The sequence below is a fragment of the Ovis aries genome, chromosome 13 (assembly GCF_016772045.2).
Source record: "Ovis aries strain OAR_USU_Benz2616 breed Rambouillet chromosome 13, ARS-UI_Ramb_v3.0, whole genome shotgun sequence".
NCBI classification, from domain to species: Eukaryota; Metazoa; Chordata; class Mammalia; order Artiodactyla; family Bovidae; genus Ovis; species Ovis aries.
The window spans coordinates 63,015,287-63,031,673 of record NC_056066.1 but is presented as its reverse complement, the minus strand read 5'-3'; the positions used below and the strand labels follow the sequence as shown (position 1 = coordinate 63,031,673).

Below are 16,387 nucleotides of genomic sequence, written 5' to 3'. Positions count from 1 at the left end.
GCAAGTAACCAAGGTCCCTAAACACTAACAGCTTGCCACACAGCAACAGGTTTGAGTTAAGGCTGATGCATTCTCTCTACACACTCTTCTCCCATGACTAAGAATTAGTTAAGGAAGCAGGGTTGGCTCCTTGTCAGCTTGAAGCGAGGCTTATTAAAAATGCAAGAAACACATTTTAACTGCAACTTTGATGTTAGGGAGACTGAGAAAAATCACAGGGTAAGGTAAATCTGATTGAGTGTTTATGCTGCTAGTATCATGCTCGCTACTTTCTAACTTAATTCTTACAACCCACAATAATAGCTATCTTTATTCCCATTTTACAGGTGAAAAAACTGGGGGTCAGTAGTGATGGTTAAATTTGCTCACGGTTACACAGTCTAATGCCAAAGCCTACATATTATCTTTTCACTGACTTTCCCCCACCTGTCCTAACTAGCATAACCAAATGAAAATACATATCCTAATTACTCCAGAACTTCAGCCATGAGAAGCAACTGCAGACATATGCACATATATATATTCCATACAGAACTGCACTCCACCTTGCCAGGCATCTCTAACAAGCTGCTCAAGACTGAATGATAACAAGATTTCTGCTAGCCGTTGCTTTAAACAAAGCACAAAGAGTAGCTTTTGCAAGTTTTGGCATGCTTGAGAAAAGTAAATCCATATGCATTTTAAGTTTCCCAGCATAAATATGACGCCACATAGATCTTAAAAGTTAAACACTGTTTGAAAGCCCATCAACCAGTGAGAATATAAAAACCCAGTTATAGTGGGTTGTTTTTCTGCAAGACACAGCCACTCCTAATTCCTTATTTATTGACTTGAACTTGGAGGGAAAATTAAACAACTCACACAGTCCACCTAAGTAGAAACCTTTTAAATTACAGAGTTCCTGGTATAAATCTAAGTTTAAAAAGGGGGTAGGGGGTATCATGTATATAGATAATTATCTCAGAAACAAACAATTACTCTTGGATTTGGAAAGGCAGCAACAACAGCTAGGCAAATTGAAAACATGGTAGAAATTAACACTGTGTATTTATGTATCTGACAAAGTCTGAGTTAACGCATTTGGAGCTAATGAAAGGTGAACTTTTTCAACTATCCACTGTGCTTCTTCCAAAAAAAAAAAAAAGAGTCCAAATTCTTCCTGTCCTTCTAAATTCTAATCAAATGCTAACTCTTCTTGAAGATTCTCTTGATTGCCTGAGTCGGCAGTAATTTCCAGGACTTACACATTTGAGTTCATTTTACTTCCTCTAGAAGATTTTTATCTCTTACTATCTTATCACACACAATGGGCAATGAAAAACTGTAAAATCAATGTCCTGGAAACTCAGGATACGATTCCAGTCCAAGCTCAGTTACCAACTAGGGTAATAAACGCTGGGCCAGGCTGACTTTTTACCACTCTATCACCCTTCCTCAACTTTCCTTATCTATAAAATAAGGCAACTGACTAGATTATCCTTAAGATCCTTTTCAATCCTAACATTTTCAATAGGTTATTACTGGGGACTTATGAACATTACTGGCCTTAAAAAACCTTCAATGCCTGATCCAACTAGTCTTTCAGATCAGCTTGAATTTTTCCAGTTTCATACAAAGTATGTTCATTCAAACTTAAAAGCACTCTTCCTTTATGTTCCAAAGATGCAATTTAAATGTCATTATCTTCTTCTCTAGTTTACTGACATTATTGTAGTAAATACCTTCAACCAAACATGGCCCCTTGCTATAGCCCCTTGCTTATAAAATAAGCCTTGGTTGGGTCATTCCTGGGGCTTCCCTGGTGGCTCAAAGGATAAAGCGCCTGCCTGCAATGCAGGAGACCCGGGTTTGATCCCTGGGTTGGCAAGATCCCCTGGAGAAGGAAATGGCAACCCACTCCAGTACTCTTGCCTGGAGAATCCCATGGACGGAGGATCCTGGTGGGCTACAGTCCACAGGGTTGCACAAAGTTGGACACGACTGAGCAACTTCACTTTCTTTCTTTCTTTCTTTCTTTTGGGTCATTCCTGGAAGCCAATTTAGAAGGTTTCCTCTTTTTACAGTAGGAAAGTTTCTTGAAAGCTTTCACAGTCTTCAGAAAGATGAACATCTTCCATAAGATGTTACTGAAAAACCCAAATGAGCTTTTTGGCCAACCCAATACTACCATTTTATCTAATATTCAAGTCAAAAATATTGCTTATTGCCTTAGTAATAAGCAGCTATCCCCCTGAACTGTGTTGGCCCTAGGAGGACATTTAATAAGCCACCTTTATTTGCAGTCAGGGTAACTCCACATATTAAAATGCATATTACTTATCATTTCATATGCTTCTTGAAACTCTAGCATCAAAAGTATTCCTGGTAAGGACATGTGGCAGTATGAGAATGACTTCACAATAGACCCTAACCTGTACTACACTTCAGCATTAAGTCTTTTTCTCTCCACTCAACCTAGGAGCACGTCATTTAGAGTACAATGAAAAGAGCTTGCTCACTGAAAGAGTATCAATTAAATTCAATATAAATCCTATACCTTCTCAAATATTCAAACAAGTCTCCAAAGATTCTGAACACCAGAACCTATCAAAGAAAGAAACTCGAAATTTGTTACTAAATCATTTAATCAACTGGGTGTAAGAGAATATGCATTTTAAAAGTTCATTTACAAAGTCTCCTCCCAGCTAAAGAAATCTAACTACAAAACTGAAAGAAGAAAATGAATAGTATTGTACTAATACTGTGCTCTTAAAATAATTACCCAACTGACGTAAGTGAAGACTGAAGAATTTTTATGGAATAAAGTGCTTTTTAAAGTTCCTATTTGCATTTTGAAAGAAAAGAAATACAATTTAAAGTTCTGTTCTAATATAATAAAACAGGTTCATTTGCATTACAATATTTACTTTCCAAATCATTTATAATCACAGTGAGAAAAAAAGATGGCATACAACATTTGTAACAGAAATGATGATCTGGGAGGTAAGTACAGTGAGAGGAAAGTACCCTGAAAACTACATAGATAAGATCTATTCTTAGTCTAAGAGCCTGATGTTAAAAAATACAGAAGATTTAGGAGACAATCACAGCAAAATAATGAACATCTAGAAAGTTCTGAAACTAACTTGTATGCCTTCTATGTGCCAGACAAATTTCGCCAATAATGACATAAGGCAGGAATTTCAGAAAACAGACTCAAAGAGAATAAGTAGCTTGCTTGAGATTAGAAAACTAGCAAATAAGAGCTGTATAGTATGTCTAATTCCCAAACCCATGCTCTTCTCATAGTTGTCCAAATTAGGGGGCCTGGAAAAACATGAATACAATGTACAGAAATAGCCAAAAAAATTAAATTATGGATCACAAACTAAAAAGGACTATAGAACGCAGTAGCTAACTGCACATGAATTTACTGCATTACAAAACTACTCCAAACTTACAATTCAAATCAGGTTTGTCAATGTTAGTTATTTTGCATGTAGGAAGTAAGCAGAAGAAAACAAGATAGGAAGAAATTATGAGAGGAAAAAAAACAGCTAAATACATTAAAACTATCTTGTAGCTGTAATTCAACCAAATATGTTGAAATAAAATGTGCCAATAAGAAAGAGTATTTTATGAGTCATCTTTTTTAACACTATTCGTATTATGCATACTAAAGGAGAAAAAAATTTCCCTCAAAATATCACAGAAAGACTCAATGTAGAATACCTTAAAGAAATTTTTGTGGGACTACTTTCCTAGCCATAGAATTCATATGTAACATCTGATTAAAGTTTCCATTCAAGAAAGCATGGCATTCAAATATAAAGTTGGAAGTGAAAAATGATACAGTAAAGATATGAACTAAATGAAGTATCAAAATAACACTGAGTAGCTAAAGGCTAAACTCTCATCAAATATCAAAAGATTTATATCATAATCGGAAATAAATGATTGCCCATGTTAGCCCCCAAAACTAAAGTGTACTTACCCCAAATGCCCAGGTTATAACAATCCAGAGTCTTAAAATATACCAAATTTATTAGAGATAGATACAGAGAAGCTCCTCTTTTTCTCTGCCTAATCTTCAAAGCCCGATGGAGACCAGCCTTCTTCCTTCTTTCATTAGCTGGACATGTGTCAGCTCTCTCACATCTGCGATTTCTCACTGACTAGAGCTGCCTGTCCCATTCCAGGGAAACACAGATGGATCCCAGATGGGAAGGTCCTGCCAAACAGACCAGCTCTTCACCTTGCCAGAATCCCCAGATACAGTCAGTCTCTCTGTCTCTCTCCTTTTCTCCCTCCCTCCTGCTTCCTCTCCCTCCACTACCCTTCCAACCCTCCCTGTTACCAGGGCTCTTTGCCAGCTGATGTCACTAAGTACACACCTCCCAGTGGCTCCTGGCCAATCTGACATTAACTTGTTAAATACGTGTAATTTGTTTATGGCTGACAATAACAGCAAGGATATTATGCAAAACCTATCTGTGCAAGTCCCTAGTGGAATAACATGTAGAAACACACACTGACACAGAGACTCATATTTTGGGGACTATTCAAATGTTTAACAATTACTATTTAAAGTCCTACATATTATCTGGTTTCTGCTATTGTTTAATAGCTTCTGCTCTTTGAACCAGTTTTAAAATTCTAGATATGAAAAATTCCTTCTTAAGACGAATGATTAAAAACGAACATGTAATTGGACATAAAATGCAAAGTTGAAAATTAATTTGGGGAGCTATATTAACAGAAATATATGTAAATGAATCACACAAGCCGCCTCTCAGATCCAGACTTGGTAGCACTGCAAAACTGGCACGTGATTAAAATAAGACAATGCAGGCAACATGGTTCTGATGCTGTAAAGATTATAAATGAAAGATGGAGACACAATTCAAAAAATTGTTTTAAAACAAGGCAAATATGAATGTGAGAAATAACATAATGCTTAACACTGAGGAGCTGCTTATGCAAGCTTCAACAATGAAGAGACAAAACATACATTTAGAAATATTAACAATGAGAACCCAAAGAGGAGGACTGAGCTGCTCAAGGTCAGAGTTTAATCACTTATACCTCCAAATACTTAGCATATAACAGCTGCTTAGTCAATTTCTGCTAAATGAAAATTGATCATCAAAAACTGACATTGTCCAATACAGTATTGTAAAGTAAAATAAAGTAAAAATAAAAATTAAAAAAAAAATAACCAACATTGTACTTGACACACAAAATATTACCATCAAGGTAAACTGGGTGAAAGGTCCACTGGACCTCCTTTTTGTTTTTTTAAAACTCCCTGAAAATCAGTATTTTAAAACAAAAAGTTACCAGGGGGAGTGTATGGCTGATTCCTGGTCACATTACATCAACACATATCTGCACTAAAGTCTCCATGAACACAGATTAAGAATGAAAGCTCCTCTATGTACATAATCAAAACAGGTGTGGCTATGATTCTCTAACCCTTTTCTATCATACTTGGAATATCTGGAATCTGTAAACAATTTTTCAGTCATGGCAATTTTGGGCAAATAAGAAGAAAGATTATTTCTGTCAAGGGCAACTTACTGACTAGGTTTCATGTCTGTAGCTCCATCCCAGTGGGGGCAGTAATAGAAGCAACAGCAGCCGGCTGAGTGCTTACCATGCGTATTAAATGCCAGAGACAGTTTCAATTGTCTGAATCTTCACAAAGACCCTATATTATAAACTTTCTAAATATTACCATTATCACAAAGTTATAGCTAAGGAAAATAGGCACAAAGAGTTACATAACTTGGCTATTTAGCCCACAAAGCGAATGTCAGCACCAAGTAGTCTGGATTCACAGCCAGAAAACTATAGCCTATTGCCTAGCAGAAAAATGAATCAAAAGATGCCACTGGCTGTCCCGGATCACTAGCTCTGGGAGAAGCCAGCAACCATGTCATAAAAACTTCAGCAGCCCTAAGATGTCTATATGGTAAAGAACTGAAATCTCTTGCCAACGCCAGCATTAACTTGTTCACATAACTAACCACAATCACCCAATTAAAATACCTTGGAATTTTGACCTATAGGAAGTGCAGGAGAGAATAAATAAATCTAGTATTATTTTAAAAAGGAAAAAAAAATGGTTCTTTCACTTCTAGCACCCAGACTACAGTTCCTAAATACCATTTCCCACTAAAAGGAAGCAGAGTTCTTTAGAAAAACAGCTGACTCCAGGTATAGGGCAGGATATGTACAAAACTTGTCATATCAGAAATCAATTAAGCGATCCAAGTCTTTTGGAGTTAAGTCCAAGGGACTTAGAAGCCAACCTGAAGAGACTCCCACTAACTAAAATGTGATAATTTGAGCATCAGTAAAATAGTAATAATAACTTCAATGGATTGAAACACAACAAAATACTTACATTCATGACTTTAGAATGGAACTTAGAAAAAAACTGATTTTTCACCTTTTTGAGGATACTAGGGAACCAATTCATTATTCTGAAACCAGTATATATCAAGCATTTTACCTGCTTTCCTATATGAGCTGTACCTCTAGGAAAACAAATACTTGCTGAAAACTGACCACTACTGAAATAGTCCAACTAAAATGAAAAAATTATATACAAGCCTAACTCATTTTATTGCACTTTACATATACTACTGGTTTTGTTTTTTTTTAAACAAAGTGAATGGCAATCTTGCATTGTCAGGTGATGATTAGCATTTTTTAGCAATAAACAATTTTTAAATTAAGATATGTACATTTTTAAGGCCTGTTACTCCACACTTTAAATAGACTACTGTTTAGTGTAAATAATATGCACTGAGGAACTAAAAAATTCACGTGACTCACTTTATTGTGATACTCACTTTATCGGAGTGGTCTGGAACTGAACCAAAGTTATCTCTGAGATACGTATGCACTTACAATACAATCATTTTGCAAATCCGTGATGGAAAAAACTAATCTAGGTAATAAATCAATTGCCGCTCATATGAGATGAGAGATACATGGACATTAACAACCTTCCTAGAGGAAGTATACCATCACCTGTGAAGCATTCATGATTTTAAAAAAAAGTACATATGGGGACTTCCCTAGTGGTTCAGTGGTTACAAACCCACCTGCCAATGCCAGGGACATGGGTTTGATTGATAGATGGTCTGAGAAGATCCCACATGCCATGGAGCAAAGAAGCCCGTGCACGACAACTACTGAAGCCCACCCAGCCTAGAGCCTGTACTCCACAAGAAAAGCCACTGGAATGAGACGAAAACGCACCACAACTAGAGTAGCTCCCGCTCGCTACAACCAAAGAAAGCTTACATGCAACAACGAAGACCCAGCGCAGCCAAAGAAAAAAAGTAAGTCTGAAGCTGATTAAGCCTTTGGATCTAACAACAGATTTACTGGACACTGAGAACATACGAACGTGTTAATGACAGCTTGAAGTACAATTAGCAAAGTCCAGAATGCGAAGAAATCTATAGTGCAAACAACCTAGATTTATAGAAAAAAGGGTGAGATAGAGGAAGGGAACTGGAGGAGAACCTATAAATAAAGAGAAATAAAAGACTTAAACGCAGTATGTGGACTTTATGTGGATTCTGACTTGAAAGAACCATAAAAAATAACCTGTGACTGGGAAATCTGTAAGACTCACTTGACATTTAATTATACTAAAGAATTGTTTTAAACTTTTTATTATTTATATTTTTAAGAAAAGTCTTTATTTAAGAGATGTATAGAAACTGTTACTGATAAACTTATATGCTATCTAAGATTTCCCTCAAGAGAAGCTGAGTCGGTGACTACCACAGCATGGTGTTTACTTACATGAGGGCCCATTTTTAGGTCTGTTTGATATTTTCCATAACACAAAGTAAAAAATAAAGACAGCATTTTTTTTTAAAGTGTGCCAAATTATGGGTGAAAATGGCAGGCTGATTTGAACAGTTATACTGGAGTATACCTTCTTTATAATGTGTTAGTTTCTACAGTATGGCAAAGTGAATCAGCTATATGTATACAGATATCCCCATTTTAAAAAAATTCCTTCCTGTTTAGGTCACCACAGAGCAGTGAGTAGAGTTCCCTGTACTATACAGTAGGTTCTCATTAGTTATCTATTTTATACTCAGTATCAACTGTGCATGTACATCAATCCCCATCTCCCAATTCATCCTATCCCACTTTCCCCCGACTTTCCCCCTTGGTATCCGTGTCTAGAGACAGTTTTTTAAAGCAACTCAGACAAAATGAATTGAAGTCTGACATGAGGTTTAACGTGGTACCAACATATTCATTTATTTCACTGACTACATCATGAGTTGATATGTCATCAACTTTTAAAAATAAAGGATGATAGTGCAATCTATCAGGAATAGTGAACTCAGGTGCTAGTTGGTTGCTTTACAATGAAATTTGTAAAGGATTTTTTTTTTAAATGTCCTCCTAAGACTTCCCTGGTTGTCCAGTGGTTAACACTCTGTGCTTCCACTGCAGGGTACATGAGTTCAATCCCTGGTGGGTGGCGGAAACTAAGATCCTGAATGCCACGCAGGGCAGCCAAAAACTTGGGGAGGAACACGTATTTTTTTTTAATGTCCTCCTATAGGAAAATTAGAATATGCCTCTGGATATTAGATTTGAATTGGAGGTATCAATATGAACACATGGCTATTATATTATATATGACACTGTATTATAAATTTTTATAAAAACATATGGACATAGGAATACACACACAAACACATTCATACATATACTTCCTACCTGTTTACTCAGAGTTTAGAAGCAATGACATCTTGTAGTGATGAACACATCTTATATCCAGATCCTGGTATCTAAACCACATTTTTCTAGTAAAACCAGAGCTCCCTGGAGGAATGGCTGATCCAGGACAGGGCAGGAAAATACAAAATAAGCAGGCAACATCTCATGTAAGAAAATAAAAAAGACTACTCAGAAATGATGAGAGCATGTAAAAAAGATACTGATCCCAGTTAGAAAGGGCTACTGTGGTCAACTGTGAGACAATCTGAGCATCAAAATAAATGGCAATAACAGATTAAAGCATAACATGTGAAATAAAAATTGAATTTTAAAAATCCAACAATATATAAGGAAGAAAAGAAAGCAATCCCTTCTAGCAGATGTCAACCTATAAAAACAGAAAGGATGATGGAAGCAGAAAATCACCATGGCAGACGAGTCACTAGAAACTTGATGAAAAACAGGATTATCTAGACATTGTCTCATTTAAGTATCTGGAGGCAAGAGGGACATTGTTTCACATATTCTCAGAGTGGTTTTAAAAATTATATTTACCTAACACACACACAATGATGATCAAGCAAATGGGACAAAATGTTAACAAGTGGTGAACAAGGGTCTGTTTTATGATTCTTGCAACTTACTATAAATGTTTTGTAACACCAAATAACAAAACAGTTTGAAAACTCTGGGGTATTAAGTGAACATGTGCAGCAGTCCATGGGGTTCTAATGAAGATGCTCATGACAGACTCCTTTGGTTTCGTATTCTGATGATCACAACTACTGCCATGGTGGTGGTACTGAACAGTAACTTATTTTAAACTGTTACTTTTAGTGATGTATCAGTAATAATGTTCATTTCATACCTATAATGGGCCACTGCTGAAAGACAAAGTAGGGATTTCCCGAGTGGTCCAGTGGTTCGGAATCCGCCTGCTAATGCAGGGGACATGGATTCAATTCCTGGTCTGGGAGGATCCCGCTTGCTGAGGGGCAACGATGTCCCTGTGACAACTACTGAAATCTGTGCTCTAGAGCCCCTGCTCTGCAACAAGAGAAGCCACAGCAATGAGAAGTCAACATATCACAACTGGAGTAGCCCTGCTTGCCACAATTAGAGAAAGCCCGCAAAACAATGAAGAGCCAGCACACACAAAAGTAAATAAATTTTAAAAATTATTTTTTAAAAATATATAACATAAAACTGAGAAGCCTAAAAATGATACTACAAATATGTTTGTAATCCGGACCTTTGAGTTGGATTCATTAGATTAAAACTATCTCTCATCCAGCACATAAAGATGAGTCTAGATCCTCAAAACAATGGTGTCAAAAAATAACAGTAAATACTGATGCTTACAGTCAACTACACTTTCATTGTGGATGGTCTGCTTTTTTGGGGGGCCATACCATGAAGTTTGTGGGATTTTATTTCCCTGAGCAGGCATTAGCAGTGAAAGCATGGAGTCCTATCCACTAGACTGTCAGGGAATTCCCCACTGTGGATCATATTTACTTGCATATTTGGAATCTTCTTTGTCATTTAAAAACAATATTATGTTTCATTTCAAACATCAAATTTTATTTTTTAAAATTTAACACATTATAAAATTTCAACCTACACTTTACCCCAAAACCAAATATTTTATTTTATTCTACTTTGCTGCACAGCATGTGAGATCTTAGTTCCCTGACCAGGGTTCAAACCTGTGCCCTGAAGCGCAAGCATAGTCTTAACCACTGAATTGTCAAGGAAGGTCCCCCAGTTTTTTATTTTTAAATTAATATAAAGAATAATGTTTTACTTAAACAGAAATATAAAATTAAATGTACAAGTATACTTGCTAAATTGGGGAAAGCAAAAAAATATAATACAAGTAAATAATAAGAAAATATAAATCTTAAAGATTTATTTTGAAAGAAAAAATATTTTAACACCAGTCTTTTAAAAAGTCACTGCTCTAACATCCACTATACAAAAATGAAATCATCTAAAAAACCTTTAGGGAAAGTTTGCAAGACTGCATAATGAGAGAACTTTCGGTCCACAAAAATGATTTAGGAGATGATTATTCAAAGTGGGGATCAGCAGGCTATAGTTTTGGTAAATTCTTTATTCTTTTGGTAAATAAAGTTTTACTAAAACTTATATAGCCCATTTGTTTATATATTGTCGGATCTATAACTGGTTTTCCATGACAACGACAGAGTTGAGACAGAGATTGTACTAGCCCATAAAGCCAAAAATGTTTACTATCTGACTCTATACATAAAACTATGCTTCTATGGTTTCATTGCAACAGAGTAGATTTAGAAAGACTCAGACACCTACTTGGGCCAGGCATTATGCTATGTGGTGGAGATACAACAGTAAACAAAAATATAGACTCTGTCCACAAAGAACTTGCAGTCTGTTGGAGGGAAAAGTATTCTAATTATCATACACATAAATATATAATAAATAGTAAATAAAGCAGGAGTCCCCAACCCATGGGTCATGGATCAGGACCAGTCCATGGCCTATGAGGTACCAGGCCACAGAGCAGGAGATGAGCGGCGAACAAGCAAGCTTCTTCTGTCTTTACAGCCATTGCTCTCATTACTGCCTGAGCTCCACCTCCTGTCAGATCAGCAGCGGCATTTGGATATAGATAGCATGGTCCTTATGAGAATCAGATCATGCCTGATGATCTGAGGTAGAGCTGATGTGGTGTTGATCAACAAATCTAATATACCTGAATCATCCTGAAAGCATCCCCCAACTCTGACTCATGGACACACTGTCTTTTATAAAACCCGTCCCTGGTGCAAAAAAAGGTTGGGAACCACTGTTATTAACATAAAGGGGAAAAAAAATTAGAAAGATATTAGAACTGTGGACCTCCCATCAGGGGTTGAAGTGAGAGTTAGTGAGGGAAATGAGAATTCTCTGGTAAAGTGAATAATTAAAAGTTAAAAAGTGAACTAGGCTTCTTTTTCAAAAGGAGATGAAGAGTATTTCAAGTATTTCAGGCAGAGGGAATGGGATATATGCGAAGAGGCATGCATGGCATGACAAATAGATTCAAGGGATTAGATCTGATAGAGTGCCTCAAGAACTGTGGAGGGAGGTTCGTGACACTGCACAGGAGGCAGTGATCAAGACCATCTCCAAGAAAAATAAATGCAAAAAGGCAAAATGGCTGTCTGAAGAGGCCTTACAAATAGCTGAGAAAACAACAGAAGCAAAAGGCAAAGGAGAAAAGGAAAGATATACCCATTTGAAAGCAGAGTTCCAAATAGCAAGGAGAGATAAGAAAGCCTTTCTCAGTGATCAATGCAAAGAAATAGAGGAAAACAATAGAATGGGAAAGACTAGAGATCTCTTCAAGAAAATTAAGAGATTCCAAGGGAACCTTTCATGCAAAGATGGGCTCAATAAAGGACAGAAATGGTATGGACTAACAGAAGCAGAAGATATTAAGAAGAGGTGACAAGAATACACGGAAGAACTATACAATAAAGATCTTCACAACCCAGATAATCACGATGGTATGATCACTCACGTAGAGCCAAACATCCTGGAGTGTGAAGTCAAGTGGGCCTTAGGAAGCATCACTACGAACAAAGCTAGTAGAGGTGATGGAATTCCAGTTGAGCTATTTCAAATCCTCAAAGATGATGCTGTGAAAGTGCTGCACTCAATATGCCAGCAAATTTGGAAAACTCAGCAGTGGCCACAGGACTGGCAAAGGTCAGTTTTCATTCCAATCCAAAAGAAATAATGCCAAAGAATGTTCAAACTACCACACAATTGCCCTCATCTCACACGCTAGCAAAGTAATGCTCAAAATTCTCCAAGCCAGGCTTCAACAGTACGTGAACCATGAACTTCCAGATGTTCAAGCTGGTTTTAGAAAAGGCAGAGGAACCAGAGATCAAATTGCCAACATCTGTTGGATCATCGAAAAAGCAGAGTTCCGGAAAAGCATCTACTTCTGCTTTATTGACTATGCCAAAGCCTTTGACTGGGTGGATCACAACAAACTGTGGAAAATTCTGAAAGAGATGGGAATACCAGACCACCTGACCTGCCTCCTGAGAAATCTGTATGCAGGTCAAGAAGCAACAGTTAGAACCAGACATGGAACAACAGACTGGTTCCAAATCGGGAAAGGAGTACATCAAGGCTGTCTATTGTCAGCCAGCTTCTTTAACTTCTATGCAGAGTACATCATGCGAAACGCCAGGCTAGGTGAAGCACAAGCTGGAATCAAGATTGCCAGGAGATGTATCAATAACCTCAGATACACTATGGCAGAAAGCAATGAACTAAAGAGCCTCTTGATGAAAGTGAAAGAGACTCAGATCATGGCATCTTGTCCCATCACTTCATGGCAAATACATGAGGAAACAATGGAAACAATGACAGACTTAATTTGGGGGGCTCCAAAATCACTGCTACAGCCATGAAATTAAAAGATGCTTGTTCCTTGGAAGAAAGCACATTAAAAAGCAGAGACCTTTATTTGCTGACAAAGGTCCATCTAGTCAAAGCTATAGTTTTTCCAGTAGTCATGTATGGATATGAGAGTTGGACTATAAAGAAAGCTGAGCACCGAAGAACTGATGCTTTTGAACTGTGGTGTTGGAGAAGACTCTTGAGAGTCTCTTGGATTGCCAGGAGATAAAACCAGTCAATCCTAAAGGAAGTCAAACCTGAATATTCATTGGAAGGAACTGATGCTGAAGCTGAAACTCCAATACTTTGGCCACCTCATATGAAGAACTGACTCACCTGAAAAGACCCTGATGCTGGGCAAGATTCAAGGAAGGAGGAGAAGGGGATGACAGAGGATGAGATGGTTGGATGGCATTACCAACTCGATGGACATCAGTTTGAGTAAACTCCAGGAGTTGGTGATGGAGAGGGAAGCCTGCTGTGTTGCAGTCCGTGAGGTCGCAGAGTCGGACATGACTGAGTGAGTGAACTGAACTTGATGCATGGCTAGTTTGAAGAAGTGGAAGGAGGTTGGCATGACTACACAGCATTAAACCTGCAGGAGAAGGCTGAAGTTGTGTGACAAGCAAGGGGTTAGACCACACAGAGCTTTATTGGGAATAGTAAGAAGATAACATAGGCCAGTTTGTCTCAGCTTCTCCATGTCAGACAATCCTGCAAAAACCTCAACGGACAAAAGCTGTCTCACTCATCTTCAGTTCAACGGGACGAGACAACACATATTTAAAGTTTGAAATATACAGCTGATCTGACTATGGAGTGTCCTCTTTTTTAGGTTATCTACAGCAACCATTTTAAGAGATACTAATTTTCTCTCACAATTCTATAAAAATAGCCTGGAGAACCTGTGCCAATTCAGCTACTAAGTATATTATCTAAATCATTAACCCTCTCCATCTGTCCAATCAGATATCAAACTAGGTGTTACGAGGTCTCTTATAGCTTTGCTTCTTGCTTAAACTTCTTTGTTTCTATGTCTTATTTAAATTTATTTTCCATGTAGTCTAGTAACCTGAAAATAGCCTGAAAATGAGAGATGTTTGGAGGCTCTCCAGAAACAAGATATTCTAACTTTCCAGTTTATGTGACTACGTATAGGTTCCTGTTTTACTATTATTAAAAACGTCATAATTTCCTGATTATTTGCTTTACATAGTTACCATTACAAAGCTTATAAGAATTTTGTGTCAACTTTAACAGAAAAAGCAGAGAAGCAATCAAATTCACAAGAGATCTTGAAAACAAAGCTGAAACAATTCTCTTGATGTTTGAGTCATCGACCCTTATGGGACCAAATCAGACTGCAACAGCTGTGGATCATTATTTAAAATCAAGAATTTAATTTGATTGTGATAGCAAATTTTTTTAAAAATTGATGGATCAGAAGAACAGAAAATAAATGAAGCAGGAATTTTCATTTGCTAGAATAAACCAACACATTACCCTATATTTTAAGGCACGAGGGATGACACACAAGTATTCTACTGAAATCAGAGTACCAACAATTTTCCTTCACTATGAGCACTTCAAATAAGCTCTTCTCTACACACCTGGGAAAGGATTCATCTTTTAAAGGCTTATCTTAGAGGCTTTCCCTTAAGGAGAGATGATTCTCAAAGCAAGCAGAGTTGACAATCGGCCCCTCAAAGTGCTGTCCAAGAAGCCTGACATAATACCACACTAGTACTTAAGATTTTCAGTTTTTTGTTGACCTGAATCTCTACTACTATTCTCTGAGGACAACCAGTATGTTTTAATCAACATACCCAATGTTTATTTGTTAGATAAACTGAAATTTCCTAATTGCTTCAAAAATAGTTTAACAGGATTGAACCACAGAATATCAACGTTAGAAAAAATCTAACCCAACTGCCACTTTGGGAGTCCCTGCGTGGTCTGGTGGTAAGGACATGGTGCTTTCGCTGCTGTGGGCCTGGGTTCAATCCCGAGAACTAAGATCCCACAAGCTGCATGATGTAGCCAAAAAGAAATAGCAAAACAAAACAAAAATCCAACTCGTTCATTTAACTAAAATAGAGTAAGGGCGACTCCCTGGTGGTGCAGTGGATAAGAAACCACATGTCAACGGACGGGACACGGGTTCCCGAGAGCCAAAACTGCTGAGCCTGTGTACTACAACTACTGAGGCCCGCATGCCTAGAGCTGTGCTCCCTAACAAGAGAAGCCACTGCAGTGAGAAGCCTGTCCACTGCAACAAAGAGCAGCCTCACTTGCTGCAACTAGAGAAAGCCCCTGCAGCAATGAAGACCAGCACAGCCAAAAATTAATTAAAAAAAAAAGTTTTAAAAAATAGAGCAAGGAGAGGATAAGTTCTGAAAAGTTAGATTAAACTCCTATTAAATATGCTGTGGTCAAATCAAGTTATGTTCTCTCCAAGAATTTTTATGGGAAAGCTGTTTTGAAATGGCAAAAACTTTTAATAATTTCAAGACTACTTTGCTAATAACTATGAAAAACTACTAGCCTAGAATTGGTTTCCCCAAACATTTTGACCATTTTTGCTACCCCTGCCTTGTCCCAGATAAGGTATCATTTATCCCAGGGGTGAATACCTAGCAACAAGGTGCAAGAGTTGTCAAGTTACTACAATCTACAGCTCTATCTTTCAGAAGACTTTATGTGAATGACAAAACTCAATGTCCAAATTCTTGTCAGGTTTTTCAAAGTTGGGTATTTAATGAATCCTATTTTATAAATTTAAAAACATACAATGTTAGTGTCATTGATGTGCCTAAGATCAAATAAAGCCAGTGCTCTATCTCCTGCTGGCCTCAAGCTCTCAGAATACCTGAATTAAATAGGCTGAAAAAAGCCATTTAATCTGCAGAAATGTGCTATACTTGGGCCACTCCTTTAGAATGGTGGAGGTGGGGGGAACTCAATGTAAGAGTTCTACTGAGGTATATAACATGCTGCTGCTGCTGCTGAGTTGCTAAGTTGAGTTCAACACTGCCATCCCATGGACTGTAGTCCACCAGGCTCCTTTGTCCATGGGATTTCCCAGGCAAGAATACTAGAGTGGGTTGCCATTTCCTTCTCCAGAGAATCTTCCCGACCCAGGGATCAAACCCAAGTCTCCTGCCTGACAGGTGAATTCTTTACCACTGCACTATCTGGG

General features: G+C 37.5%; 1 protein-coding gene across 6 annotated transcripts in view; it reads right to left on the bottom strand.

Moving 5' to 3' along the window:
- Positions 1 to 16,387, bottom strand: part of CBFA2T2 (CBFA2/RUNX1 partner transcriptional co-repressor 2) — a 137,001-nt gene that overhangs the window by 75,237 nt on the left and 45,377 nt on the right. For 2 of the 6 annotated variants that reach the window (XM_042230321.2, XM_060397712.1), the window contains exon 1: positions 3,974 to 4,255. The exons of the other annotated variants lie outside the window; for them this stretch is intronic. The gene's annotated coding sequence lies outside the window, so the exon portion shown is untranslated. Of the gene's footprint in view, positions 1 to 3,973; positions 4,256 to 16,387 lie in introns of those variants that run through there. 6 annotated transcript variants of the gene reach the window in all.